Genomic DNA, 14466 nt, shown 5'->3' on the forward strand with positions numbered 1-14466 from the left:
TCCTCAACAAAATTATAGAGGAAAACTTCCCTAACCTAAAGAAAGAGATGTCCATAAATATACAAGAAGCTTACAGAACTCCAAATAGTTTAGACCAGAAAAGAAATACTTCCCGCCATATAACAGTCAAAACATCAAATGTACAAAACAAAGAAAAAATACTAAAAGCAGTAAGGGAAAAAGGCAAAGTAACATATAAAGGCAGACCTATAAGAATTACACCAGACTTCTCACCAGAGACCATAAAAGCCAGAAGATCCTGGACCGATATCATACAGACCCTAAGAGAACACAAATGCCAGCCCAGACTACTATACCCAGCAAAACTGTCAATCATTATTGATGGAGAAACCAAAATATTCCATGACAAATCCAAATTTACACAGTATCTCAACACAAATCCAGCACTTCAAAGAATAATTGGTGGAAAACTCCAACACAAGGAGGGAAACTACAACCTAGAAAAAGCAAGAAAGTAATCTTCCAAAAACCCCAAAAGAAGATAGTTACACAAACATATTTCCACGGATGTTAGTCCAAAAGCTTGGATTAGCGAAGACTCAACCCACAGACCACATGAAGCTCATGAAGAAGGAAGACCAAGAGGGGATGCCTCAGTTCTACTTAGAACGAGAAATAAAAATGCTCAAGGGAGCAAATAGGGAAACAAAACATGGAACAGAAACTGAAGGAGGGCCCATCAAGAGACCTTTCCACCTGGGTATTCACCCCATGTACAGCCACCTAATCTAAACACTGTTGTGGATGGCTGGAAGTACATAATGTGAGGAACATGATATAGCTGTCTCCTTAGAGGTCAGCCAAAGACTAAAACACTCAGAGGACAATGTTCACAATTAACCACTGATATGATCAGGGGTTTCCCAATGGAGAACTTAGTGAGAGGACTGAAGGAGCAGAAAGGGTTATTGACCCCAGGTGGAAAGCAACAATACCAAACAACCAGAGCCCCCCCCCCCCAGGGTCTAAACCACCAGCCTGGGAACACATAGGGAGGGACCCAAGACTCCAGAGGTATATGTAGGGGAGGATGGCCCCGTCGGACATAGGTGAAAGAGGAGTTTCTTGGTCCCATAAAAAAAAAAATGAATGAAAAATGAATGAATGAACACATAGTGGGGGGGGGGAATGTGAGGGCGGGGAGGGGATAGTGAGGGGGGTAGGTGTGGTCACTGCCTCATAGAAGCATGAGGAGGGGGATGGGATAGGTTTCTGGGTGGTGGGAGGAAGTAGGCTAAGGGGATAAAATCTGTAATGTAAATACTACAACCAATTTTAAGAAGGGGGAAAAAAAAGTCTTCAGAACCAACATCTTTAAAAAAAAATGTCAGGCCCCTGGGGGGGGAAATTTTTTTTTTCTTGATACTAAAACTTGTTCTGAGAATTGTATATTGCAGAATACACAGCCTTGGTGTATCTACTCATCAAGCATACTGAGCAGACCTGCCCAAACCTCTGATGTCCTGGAATTCCATCTGGATTCAGTGAAGACACAGCATCAGAGGCTTATCAACTTACTCTCCCCCCCCCCACCCCTCTTCTAAAATCTCAACGCCCTTAATCAGCTTGAAGAAGTTAAAGAAGAGTCAGCGCCCCTATTCCCTGAGCTTGGGGACTAATGTGGTTAATAATGGTCTGTCTTTCTAGGGACAAGTAGTGGTTTTGTTGGAACAGGGGGGATTAGCTAGGACTTACTGCATAGCCATAACCTACTGGTAGAAATCTGTATAATTATTATCAAGATGAAGTTATAAATTCTTAAATGGTACAAAATTTACTTTGATCTCAAATTTAAGGTTTTCATTGGTACGAGCTCCTTATTAATATAAAAGTGAGATGAATATTGATACACTCATGGGCATTGTGCCTGTATAACACATTTAGGAATACAGGGCCTAGACCCAGCCCTTTTTTAACTTTTTTAACTTATTTGGGACGGTTAACCTATGAGTTAAGGGACTATAGCAAATTCATATTTTTGAGTTTATTGTTAGGGTGCTTTCCATATTTTACTTAGAAATAGCTGAGAGGAGTTAACAGAAAACAGTCCAGGTTACCTTACATGGATAGTTGGTTTTCAAAACATCAGAGGTCCATAGAACTGATGCTACAAATATTTATATATTAATGTTCATATTGATTAGAGACCTGTCTGCTCCTGACAGCTTCCTGTCGTGGATTCTAAGAAGAAATTGAGCATCCTTGGAGTTACTCCAGTTGTGTGGTAACAGCCACCAGGCAAGAATTGCCTCTCTCCATCTACAGACAAATTACTGTCCACAAAAGGACACACATGCAGAATAGTCGACTGATTATATCTGCCTAGACAGAGTAATCAGTCCTTAATAATCCTGCATCGCCAAGGTCTGTCAGATGATTCTGGGCCAGAAGGCTGAAGATTTGATGCTCCAACATTCGGTAGTATAGAGGCTTTTCAGGTGTTCAGAGGTCTCTATAAATTGGCTAAGTTTTAGAAGCTATGATTTGTGCTTCCCACAATTATAGTTAACTCAGTCATTCTGGATTTCTGACGGGGTTGAAAACTTATAGCTATTTACCGTAAGAGAAAAGATTTGAGTGGATGGTCGGCAGCTGACATTCATCCTAAAGCCAGGTTCAGAACTAAATGTTTTAGTTAGGATAGATGACAGAGGTGCTGGTTAGTCAACAAAATGATGGACTGGGTATTAAGACTATCTTGTACCTCACTGGTACAAATTGGCATAATTATGCTCTAATTGTATTTTGAGAGAAAAGTTTTATTTTAACAGGAAGGGTGATGTGTAGGAGGAGCTAAGGTAGGAGGAGTACTGAGAGGAAGAAAAGGAGTAAGAAGAGGAGGAGAAGAAGGATAGGAGAAGGTAGGTGATGAAAGAGAGAAAGAGGGGGGAGACAGGGAGGCAGATATTCATGTATCTCCACCAGTCAAAGATAGTTGTTATATCTAGGTCGGTCAGTGGGTTACACCTCTGATTGAACAATTCCAAACTTATAACACTTATGATTAACATTATTTTTAAAAAAATGTATAAATGCAAAAAGGAAAAGGGGGCCTGGGATAGGGGTTTTCTAAGGGGGGGGGGGAAATGGGGAAAGGGGATGGCATCTGAAGTGTAAATAAAATATCTAATAAAAAAAACACACAAAAAAATCAAGTGATTCCATAGCACATTTGTAAAGATGATCAAAATTCAGCAGGCAGCATGTGCTGCCACTCTGTGTTGCTTTCCTGGGAAGTCGTTGATGAGCACTGTATCCTACGACTTTTGGTAGTCTACTAAGGATTAATGGTATCCATTTCCTTTCAAATCAGGCCTTTTTCAATATCAGTGTTCAGCAGCCAATCAGCCTGCAAGGCCTCCCTGCTGCAGGTGTTCTGCTGAGAACCCTGAAGGACAAATGCCTTGAAACTCTTCATAAGCCTCACAAAGGAGGTATCAAAAGTGAGCTTCCTTTCAGCAAACAGTATGAAAAGGGATGCCTAGCTGAGAGCTTTGCATCTCAGGACTCATTCTGGATAATGGGAAGAAAAGAGGCAAGTGTAATGTTTGTTCCTCAGTCCGTGGAATCAGGATTCCATTTAAACGTGTGACAGAGAAATAACCTGTAAAACGCCTGTGAATGTGTCAAAGTAAAAATATTCACAAAATCTTCCTTGTTTAGTCAGGGTTCTATTGCTGTGAAGAGACACCGTGACTGTAGCAACTCTTATAATGAAAAGCATTTAATTGGGGCTGGCTTATAGTTTCAGAGGTTTAGTTCATCATCATTATGGGAAGCATAGCCTCATGCAGGCAGACATGGTGCTGGAGAAGTAACTGAGTTGTACATCCAGATCCTCAGGCATCAGGAAGAGAAAAGCACTGGGCCTGTCTTGGGCCCTTGAAAGGTTAAAGCCTACTTGAAGTGGCACACTTTCTCCCTCAAGGCCACACCTCCCACAACAGGCCACACCTCCTAATCCTTCTAAGTAGTGCCATCCCCAATGACTAAGCATTCAAATATATGAGCCCAAGGGAACCATTCTTATTTAAACCACTATACTTCCCATTTCTATAACTTAGGTAAAAGAGTCAGCTAGCTTATTTAAAAACTATAGGGCTCTTCACCACCAACATCTATCACCATGAAGGAGGAGCTGTGCAGTTTCAGCAGGTACAAGATCTATCCCGGACACAGACGGCTATGCCAGGACCAACGGGAAGGTTTTCCAGTTTCTTAATGCAAAATGTGAGTCCGAACTCCTTTACAAAAGGAATCCTTGGCAGATAAACTGGACTGTCCTCTACAGAAGAAAACACAAGAAAGGACAGTCGGAAGAAATTCAAAAGAAAAGAACCCACTGGGCAGTCAAATTCCGGTGAGCCGTCACTGGTGCATCTCTTGCTGATATAATGGCCAAGAGGAATCAGAAACCAGAGGTTAGGAAAACTCAGTGAGAGCAGGCTATAAGGACTACCAAGGAAGCAAAAAAGGCTAAGTGTTGGGAGCCGACTTTTAGCAGAAAGCAGCTATCAGCTTTGCAGCCATCTTGAGCCATATACCCTGACATGAGACTTGTATTACAATAGCCTACAACAGCTGAGCACACTCTGATAACATCTTGCTTTAGATACCTAGGACTTTCCTTGGGTGTGTGAGATTAAAGGTGTGTGAGATTAAAGGTGTGTGACTTAAAGGTGTGACTTAGAGATCAGATTTAGAGACAAGACCTAAGGGCATGACTTAAAGGCATGACCAAAAGGGCATGGCTTAGAAGTGAGACATATAAAAGGCAGAGACAGACAGAAGAAATTATTGAGTACAACTAGGAACTAGGAGGAGTACAACTAGGAACTAGGAACTCAAGACTTGGGACTTGGACTAGGAAGAGAGACTGAAGAATAAACGGGATTGAATCACACTCTGTCTGGTCTCCATTCTTCAAGTCTGTCCTCACTCTCTCTCTTGCTGAACCCCTACCCACGGAGCGGCAGCTTGGGCCGGGATACAGTGGCCGCCAAGCATGGAGTGGAGAGGGCCGCAACATTTTTGGCCACCCAAACGTGGGGCAGCTTGGGCCTCAACAGCTAAGCAGGCATCAAAGAAGACAGCAATGGCTGCTGCCAAGGACCCCACAAAGGAAGCACCTTAACAAAAGATTGTGAAGCCTGTGAGTTGGTGGGAAACACTAATTTGGTAGATCAGAGTTTGAAATAAAGATCTGTCTTTAACTCAAAAAAAAAAAAAAAAAAAAAAAAACTATAGGAATAATGTGCTGCCCTGGTTAGGGCTGTTGTAACAGGTGTCCTACAAACTAGATGGTTTTAATTGACAGAAATTAATTGTTTCACAGTGCCAAGACTAGGAAGAGACAAGGTTGAGGCAGAGTTGGTTCCCCGAGGAAAGAATCCATCCCTGGCTCTCCCTTTGACCTACACCTGGCTGTTTAATCACTGTGTTGCTTTGAAGTATCTTCTTCTATGTGTGTCTATTTCCAAATCTCCTCTTTCATCAGGACAGTAATAACAGGGTTAAATCTCCCTCTAACAATTTTACCCTAATGATTTTAACTCCATAAAAATTCTATCTTCATATATGGTCACATTCTGAGATAGTGTAATAAACACTGATCTGAGACCCAACTTCCTGGTGAAGCATCAAGGCTCTTGTGTCCCAAGGCAAAGGATTACACTGAGGACATTAGAAATGGAAAAAAAGGCCCATGACCCTCTATAGGGCATTTACCTAGTGCCAACCTCTCCAATACTTTTATAGTTTGGGCTTTTCCCATGGAGTCTGTGTTCATTAAATGAAGTCCAACTAGGGAGAGACTTCCAAGTTTTCTCCGTAAACCAGCCTTAGAATCTCTATTTGATATATGAAGTCCCAGGAGGGGAAGGCTTTCCAGGGTTTCTCTGTAAACTGGCTTTTTTTCACATGCCAATCTTTTTTATGGTACTATCAATATAAATACACAAACATGTACATATAATCTTATTTTTCAAAGAACTTCATACACAATGCAGTGTTCATACATCAAACCTTGGCACAGGCTTCTCCAGTCTTTCTACTCTGCTTCTACACTGAGATTTATAAATACAACACATGAATTTATGGGGTTGGTGGCACACATCTCTAGTCCCTGAACTCAGGAACAGAAGCAGAAGAACTGAGACTTGAAGACTTCTTGGACTACATCCTGAAACCCTGCCCTCACGAGTAAATCATTCATTCATTCATTTATGGGGGTGGATACAATTCAGCCATAACAAATAATTTTAAAACTGTTGCAACCCTGGCTGGGCATAAAATGTCCTAAATCTGTGCCAGCACTTGCTTTTGTCTCTCTTTTATTGCAGCCTTCTATTTGAGGAAAAACTGCTATCTTGTCATAGTTTAGATTTGCATTTTCATTGTAATCAATGATGCTGAGAATAATACTCTGCTCATTGACCGCAGCCATCTGTATATCTTGTTCATTTAAATTACTTTATTAGTACAGGTGCTTTGTTGGCATGTATGTCTATACATCACTTGCATGCAGCACCCACAGAAGCCAGAAGAGGTGTTGGATGTGCTAGAACTGGAGTTATAGACAGTTGTGAGCTGCCATGTGGGTGTTTTGAATTGAACCCAGGTCCTCTGGAAAAGCAACCAGATCTCTTAACCACTGTGATCTCTCTCCAACCCTGCTACATACTTCTTTGAAGAAACGCTTAGTCAGATCATTTGCCAATTTGAAGTTGGATTACTCGATATTTATCTACTTACATATTCCAGACACATGTGATCCTTGATTGACTGCATTTTTTCCATCATAAGAGCGTGTTGAATTTGAGAAATGTACTTTTTGCGATTATTAAAGTATTGGTGTAATTCTGTCCCTTTTGTCATTAATATGATTAAATTAATTTTAGATGTATCTTTCTTTCCTATTGCTGTGACAAGACACAATGACCAAGGCAACTTATAGAAGAAAGCGTTTATTTTGGGCTTACAGTTTCAGAGGGAGAATCCATGGTCATCATGGCAAGAGCATGGCAGCAGGTAGGCAGGCATGGCACTAGAGTAGTAGCAGAGAGTTTACATCTTGATTCATAAGCATGAGGCAGAGAGAGCTTACTGGGAATGGTATAGGCTTTTGAAATTCCCATGCCTGCCCTTGGTGGCATACCTCTTCCAACAAGACCAACCTTCCTAGCCTTTTCCAAAGAGTTCCACCAACTGGGGACCAAGAATTGAAATATATGATTCTATGGGAGCCAATCTCATTTAAACTACAAGTGTTCAACTAAACTTGCATTTCTAGAGTAAATCTCACTGACAGTCATATAACACCGTTTATAACTCTTGAAACAGTTTCACTCTGTAACTCATGCCAGCCTCAAACTCTTGGTCTCCTTCCTCAACACAAAAATCTGAGATAACATCACCTCCCCTGCCCTACTCCCTTGGTGAGAGTTACTAAAAGTTTATGAAAATCTTGTTAATGTTTTTAGAGAATCAAGTCCAGGTATCGTTCTCCTTCTCTATTTTATTTTTTACATGCATGTCTTTATTTCATTCTATCCCTCTGCTTTGGGTGAGGTGGTTCTCTTCATACAGCTTCTTTTTCTCCTGTTTTATTCTGTGCTAGGAATTGAACTCATGGTCTTACAGACTAGGCAAACACTCCACCACTGACTATACCCCAAACCCCTCCATCCTTCTAAAGCAGAAAGTTGTGTTGTTAGTTTAAAGTCTTCATCTCTTCCTTCCTTCTCTTCTTCTCTTCCTCCTCCTTTTTTTCTTCTCCTTCTTCTTTGACAAGGATCTCATATATCACAGGCTGAACTCAAATTTACTATGAAGTCAAGAAAGACTGGATTTGGACTCCTGCCCACTCTTCATCTATTTCTGAAGTGCTAGGATTATTGGTGTCATCACATCCAGCATCACAGAGATTTGAACCTGTAAATTTTCTTCACCACTGCTTTTGCTAAATGGCATGTATCTGGGTGTAGACCTCGTTATTTTTATTTTATTTGGAGTTGTTTTAGGTCTTAGATGACAGATTGATTTTCTTCAATTTTGAGATTTGTTGCCTTTTCTCCCATGACTTCACTTCATTTATATATAAGTTTGCACAAGTTGGCATAATCTTTGTTCTCTCTCTCTCTCTCTCTCTCTCTCTCTCTCTCTCTCTCTCTTGTTGTTGTTCCTTAAATTGTTATTTTTGACAGTTCCATGGTTCTGGCTGAGAGTCCAAGATCAAGGTACCAGCATGATTTTTCTACCATTCAGATTAGATAATCTCAATTTAACAAACTTTAAGTCTATGACACTTTTTCTACCTGCTTAAGTTGGTTATTGAGCCACAAAGGTAAATTTTCATTTTAATCTCAGTATATTTTTTCTTTGTTTTCCCCCTATTCACTCTCCCTCCCTCCTTTCCTCCCTCCTCTCATTCCTTCTTTCTCATTCTTCCTCCCTCACCATCTCCGTGTGAGTGTGTGTGTGTGTGTGTGTGTGTGTGTGAGTGTGTGTGTGTGTGTGTGTACAGTCAGTATCTCTTATGTTAGATATCACTGATTGGGCGTAGTTAGCTGGCCAGCAACACCCAGGGAATTCTTTCTCTTCTCCATCAGTGGGATTATAGGCATAGTGTGCTTAGCTTTTTTTTTTTTTTTTTTTTTTTTTTTAATGTGAGACTCAAATTCAAGTCCTCCTGCTTGTGAAGACAGTTCAGGCATTTCCCCAACTCTCTTTTTATTATATTCTTTCTATTATTTTTATGTGAGATAGGGTCTTACTCTGTAGCTCAGGCACAGTCCTTCTGCATCAGTTTCTCAATTGTGAGAATCAATGGTGTTCCCCATCACAGCAACACAAGATAACTTCTGCCTTTTGTTAGTATTGTTATTTATGGAGACTCATTCTTTACTCTTGTAGACCCTGTTTCCTTTGCTTACTTTAACATATGTGAATTGTTTAACACCTTTAAGTAGCATGTGTTCTAAGGGTTTTTTTCCACGAGAGAGGGGGAAACTCATGAGACCCTGGCGGTAAACAAAACACCACGTCTGGTATTTGAGAAAATGAAAACTAGAAAGATTCTCAAAGCCCCTCCCTAGCTTTATAAAAGGAGTAAACTGTTTCCAGAGACTCTGACCAGCCAAGGTGCGAAGAAGAGATTCTACCACTGTCAACCACGTGCAAGCTGTGCAGAGAGCTCCAGGGCTGAGACTCTAATGACTTATCATCTGTGTAAATGACACAACTAGGATTTTTGTGGTTGTCATTGATTTTGAGTTGTTACTGCCCCTGTAAGAAACCCCTATACCCATATTCCTGTTAGTAATTTCCATTTAAAAATTTGTCCAAAAATAGAACTTAATGATGCATTTCTCAGAAGAAAAGGTAGAAGCTGACATGGCGGCACCTGATACCTGCCTGGAATCCCAACACACGGGAGGTGGTGACAGGAGGATTCAGAACAACCTGAGCTATGGAACAAGACTTTCTGTCTTAGTTAGGGTTTCCATTGTTGTGAAGAGACATCATGACCCAGGAAACTCTTATAAACCCTTATAAGAAAAAACATTTAATCTGAGCTGACTTACAGTTTCAGAGGTTCAGTCATCACGGCAGGAAGCATGGCAGCATCCAGGCAGACACGGTGCTGAAGAAGGAACTGAGAGTTCCGCATCTTGATCTGAAGCCCTAATAATAATAATAATAATAATAATAATAATAAACAACCAATAAAAAGGGAGAAGGAAAATGAGAAGACAACATGGAGAAGCAGAGATGAGAAAGGGAAAAAAAGGAAAACCAAGACTACCTTATGGCTGAAAAGTATAGAAAGGCCAGGAACCAGGATCAGTCTGTTTCCACACCCCGCTGTTTATCCCTACGCCTATGATGTCCAGCATAGTTCCTCTTATGAACTGTCATAGCTTCACTTGTCAACTTAACACAAACCTAGAGTCACCTAAGAGGAGGGAGCCTCAACTGAAGCATTGCCCAGATCCGGGTGGCATGTGGCTATGTCTGCTAAACATTTTCTTAAGTGCTAATTGATGAAGGAGGCCACGCCCACTGTGGGCGGGACCATCCCTAGGCAGGTGGACCTGGGCTGGGTAAGAAAACTCACTAAGTAAGCCAGGGGAAGCAAATCGGTAAAGCGGGATTCTTTCTTGGGCTCTGCTTCAGTTCCTGCATTCAGGTTCTTGCTTTGAGCTCTTGCCCTGATTTCCCTGGATGATGGACTATAGTCTGGAAGTCAAATAAACCCTTTCCTTTGGGTCAGAGTAGGTTATTACAGCAACAGAAGGCAGAATAGAATACGAATCCAGCCTGCTCTGTCCAAGGAATGCATAAAAAATCTATTGCTAGTCAGGCATAATGGCTCACAGCTGTAATCCAACTCAACAGGTAAAAGCACTTATCCACAAAGTCTGACAACATAAGTTCAACCCTTAGGACCCAGCATAGAAGAGACTGACTCTAAGAAGTTGTCTTCTGACTTCTACATGTGCATTAGGGCACACATGCCATGTGCACATGCATACACACACAAACAAAAAATTATCAGAATGTTCAGTACACATACAGGTGTATACACACACATGTATACACACACACACACACACACAAATAAAAATAATAATAGGGGCTGGAGAGATGGCTCAGTAGTTAAGAGTACTGACTGTCTTCCAGAGGACCTGGGTTTGACTCTCAGCACCCTAGTGTCTGTATCTCCAGTTCCAGGGCATCTAACACCCTCTTCTTCTTAAGACACCAGACATTCACATGGTACTCAGATATACATGCAAGCAAACTATTTTTGCATATTAAATACAAATGAATATTTTAAAATAATAATAATATCAGAATATTCAGCTCTAAATTGGACAGGATAGGTTAAACAAACAAACAAACATGAAGTTGGATGGGTATGGAGGTGGGGCTGGGCCTGGGAGGAGTTGAAGATGAATATGAGCAAAACACACTCTATTAAATTATCAAATAATTACTACAATATTATGACCAGGCCAGCTCAGTCAGTCAACAGGTTTTCCAGTGCAGGAGTGAGGATTAAAAAGAGAAAAGACAACTAGACAACATTGTAGCATGACCCCAGCCAGTTCTAAGGCTGAGGAGGATTTATTTTTCCCAAATCTGCTTTTATACCATTTTAATTACATGCAAGTATTAAGGTCAGTTCTAGGTTGAGGAACTAGTAATAAAATAGATGCAAATAGTCAAAGAACAAGCAAGCAATAAACAAAGTCCCATGATCACTCCTGTGATCACTGTTTCTAAGGTACTAATCAGTGTAGCCGCCCGCGGCCACAAGTCAACTGGATTCACCTGAAAGGGGGGCTGGGAATGAAGGGGGAAGGAGGGCGAGAAGAGATGAGGCCAAGACAAAGTTCTCTGATCAAGGCCCAAAGCTTTAATGTTCAGCTCTCAATTTAAAGGGGAAGACCCAACCCACAACCCCTCCTGGTTTCAGATGGGTGGGATAATCCATAGTCAGTTCCAGGTCACGCCGGAGATGTCTCAAGGCAAGCCCAGGGGCAGTTCTGCTTCTGTGTTCCGGGCAGCCAAGGTGGGTAACTCCACCTAGATCACTTGACCTTGCTGTGGCAACCAAGGTCTCTCAGTCCAGCTCATGGTGGGGGGAAGGTACAAATCAGGATGATCAAGATATCTGAGCCTACTTCCCTGTCCTAGCCCAAAGTCATATATATGCCTGAAGCCTTCTTTGTTCTACCTTAAGATTTAGATTCCTGCCTGAAGCCCATTTCCTTGTTCTTGGCCAACGTCAGATTCCTGACGTTTGGGGGCCGAGCAGCCCCTAAAGCTCTCTACAACATTACTTGAAATAAGTAAATACACACACACACACACACACACACACACACACACTTTGCTTCTACTAATTGACAAACTATAGCTACTGGCCAGGTCCCCATACCTCTCTAACAAATCCCACTAGCCCTAGGTAGCTTCTGTATAGTGAAAAGAAAGAATGAGAATTAAATTGGCTCACACTCCCAGAATGCTGAAAGGACAAATTGACATGGGCAATTCCTATCAAGATGGCTGATTAACAGGACAAAAGCACATGAGTAGAAAATGTTAGAGGGAATTTGAAGATCACCAGGAAGAAGAGCTATGAGCTTGCCAAAGTCAGGACTAAGGATAGATTCTTTGACCTTATCAAGGATGCTATTTGTGACAGATCTTTAGCAAATAAAAGAACTTCCTCCCTTTACCCATCTCAAGCTGAATTAAAAAGAATACAAAGCTTGGATTGTAAGCATCAGAGGTAAGGACTACTGATGTCCACTAAGTGTTCCCTTCCACTCCCAGAGGAGCCAGAAGCCAATGTGAGTTGGCTACAGGAGAAGTAAAACCCAGGGACAGGGAGAGGGAAGCATCACCCACTCCTGTCTAAGGGATTAACACTAGATTAATCTGATTTAATACTAGATATTCTAATTATTAAACTGACATAAAATATGTGACCTCAAAAAAAAAAAAAAAAAAAAAAAAAAAAAAAAAAAGAAACCAAATAAATTGTGGTGCTTGCCCAGGTTTTCCTTTAGAAGTTTGGAAGAATTAACCTGAGTAGATGAAACGTAAAGGAGTAGGGGGACACAAATGAAGTCACTCATCACAACTTAGAATTAAGTTGTTCAATACAATGCTACTTATGGAGATTGGTGAGAATGGTATATGAGACATAATTTGTGCTAAATGAATATTAGCTACTTATTGTCTGTCCCTTCTCTTGCATAATGGCATGCACACAGTTAAGACCCTGTGAAAGTTATCCAAAGCAAGGTGGATGGGATATTTGAATAGAACTCTAACATTTAGAGCAAAAATTAATGTGCCAAAACCTTTTTGAAGCTCTCTTTCCTGAATTCCACAATTCTGCAGCTTGTTAAACGTGGAAAGGCAATAACTTAATCACACATAGACACATAGACCCCCCCACACACACACACACACTCCTCTCTGATCATTATCATAGAAATAAGGAAAGACCTTTAAAAAGCTCCAAATCACTCATCAAAGAATCAAGAAAAATCATTTCCTTTACTGGGCTTTAGTTTCAAAAATAGTTTCTTCATCCATAAAGCTGGAATACCACTTTTTGGGGGTCTGAGTTAGCAAAAACAATTTGCCCATGGAATATTCCAGGCTACTATGTAGAACACCTCCTCAGATTCCTTTGCCCTTGTAGATCCTTAGGCCTTATGCATGTGCTAGGGAGATGAGCATGGTGGGAAGAAGAGTGAGGAGTCCTTACCCATGATGCTTCATGATTAAGTTGGTGCTCTTTGAATCCAGTGAGTGTGTGTTGGGGGGGGGGGGGAAGCAGATAACATGTGTCGATGGGTTCTTTATGTGGGTCCTAACCATAGAAACTTGGCAGTAAGTTGAGCTATCTCACAGTTGCCAGGATAGAAATATTTTAAAGAAGTATTCACACCATTAAGATGAACTCTCAATTTCTAACAGGTATAACTTTCAACTATATACATTAGTATTTATTTCTAACTATAAAAGGAATGCATGTTTGTTGTGGAAAATTGTGAAATGTAAAAAAAAAAAAAAAAAAAAAAAACAAAACCCCACAAAAAGCCTTACAGCTTCTATGTACAGGTTCTATGTAACCCTATGAATAGATTTCTGTACACACAGACTTCTGCTCTTGCATTTCCATATTGCACATATTGTGTGTATTCATTTTCTTTAACTTTGTGTGAATGATTTTCCATTATTTTAATTTATAGCATGCTATTATGTTCCAAAACTTTATCCCCTACTGTATAATGAACTACAGCTTCCTTTTTTATTGTTTCAAACAGAACCAGAACCTTGTACACAAATCTCTTTGAACATTTCCCATTGTTTCTTAACTAAATTCTAAAATTAAAAATTCAGAGTTAAAGATATGAACATTATAGTGAAACATGCAAGGCAGTGTGACTTCTTTGGAATTTTATATTTCTAAGAACAGTGAGCTGATTAGAAGGACAAGAGGCATATTCTGGGTGGCTTCCCCATGTGAAACAGCCCCAGATCCATTCCTAAGTTCCTACTCAGCCTACAAAATCCCAGTTTGAATTGTCTGTGCTGTCACCTCCCTAAAACAGGAGCCTGAGCTCTGCTCCATGTCCCGCATGCCAGACTCTTCTGCACCTGCACCTGCACCTGCACCTGCACCTGCACCTGCACCTGCACCTGCACCTGCACCTGCACCTGCACCTGCAGCTGCAGAAAGGGCAATGTGGCAGAGGACTGAAAGGGACCAAACAGGCCAGGATGCAAGGAGGCTCCTACCACATCATTTGCTTCTCTACTGTGCAGCACATATGGCCATGGGATACTCATGAAATATCTCAGTCTGAACATGAAAGATGGGGTGCCACTAAAAAGTACCTAAATACATTCAAGAAA

General features: G+C 40.9%; 1 pseudogene; it reads left to right on the forward strand.

Annotated features, from left to right (window-relative positions):
• The first annotated feature begins 4147 nt into the window (after positions 1-4147).
• On the forward strand, positions 4148-6374 carry LOC117705660 (large ribosomal subunit protein eL24 pseudogene; annotated as a pseudogene).
• The last annotated feature ends 8092 nt before the right edge of the window (positions 6375-14466 follow it).

The sequence above is a fragment of the Arvicanthis niloticus genome, chromosome 3 (assembly GCF_011762505.2).
Source record: "Arvicanthis niloticus isolate mArvNil1 chromosome 3, mArvNil1.pat.X, whole genome shotgun sequence".
Taxonomy (NCBI): Eukaryota; Metazoa; Chordata; class Mammalia; order Rodentia; family Muridae; genus Arvicanthis; species Arvicanthis niloticus.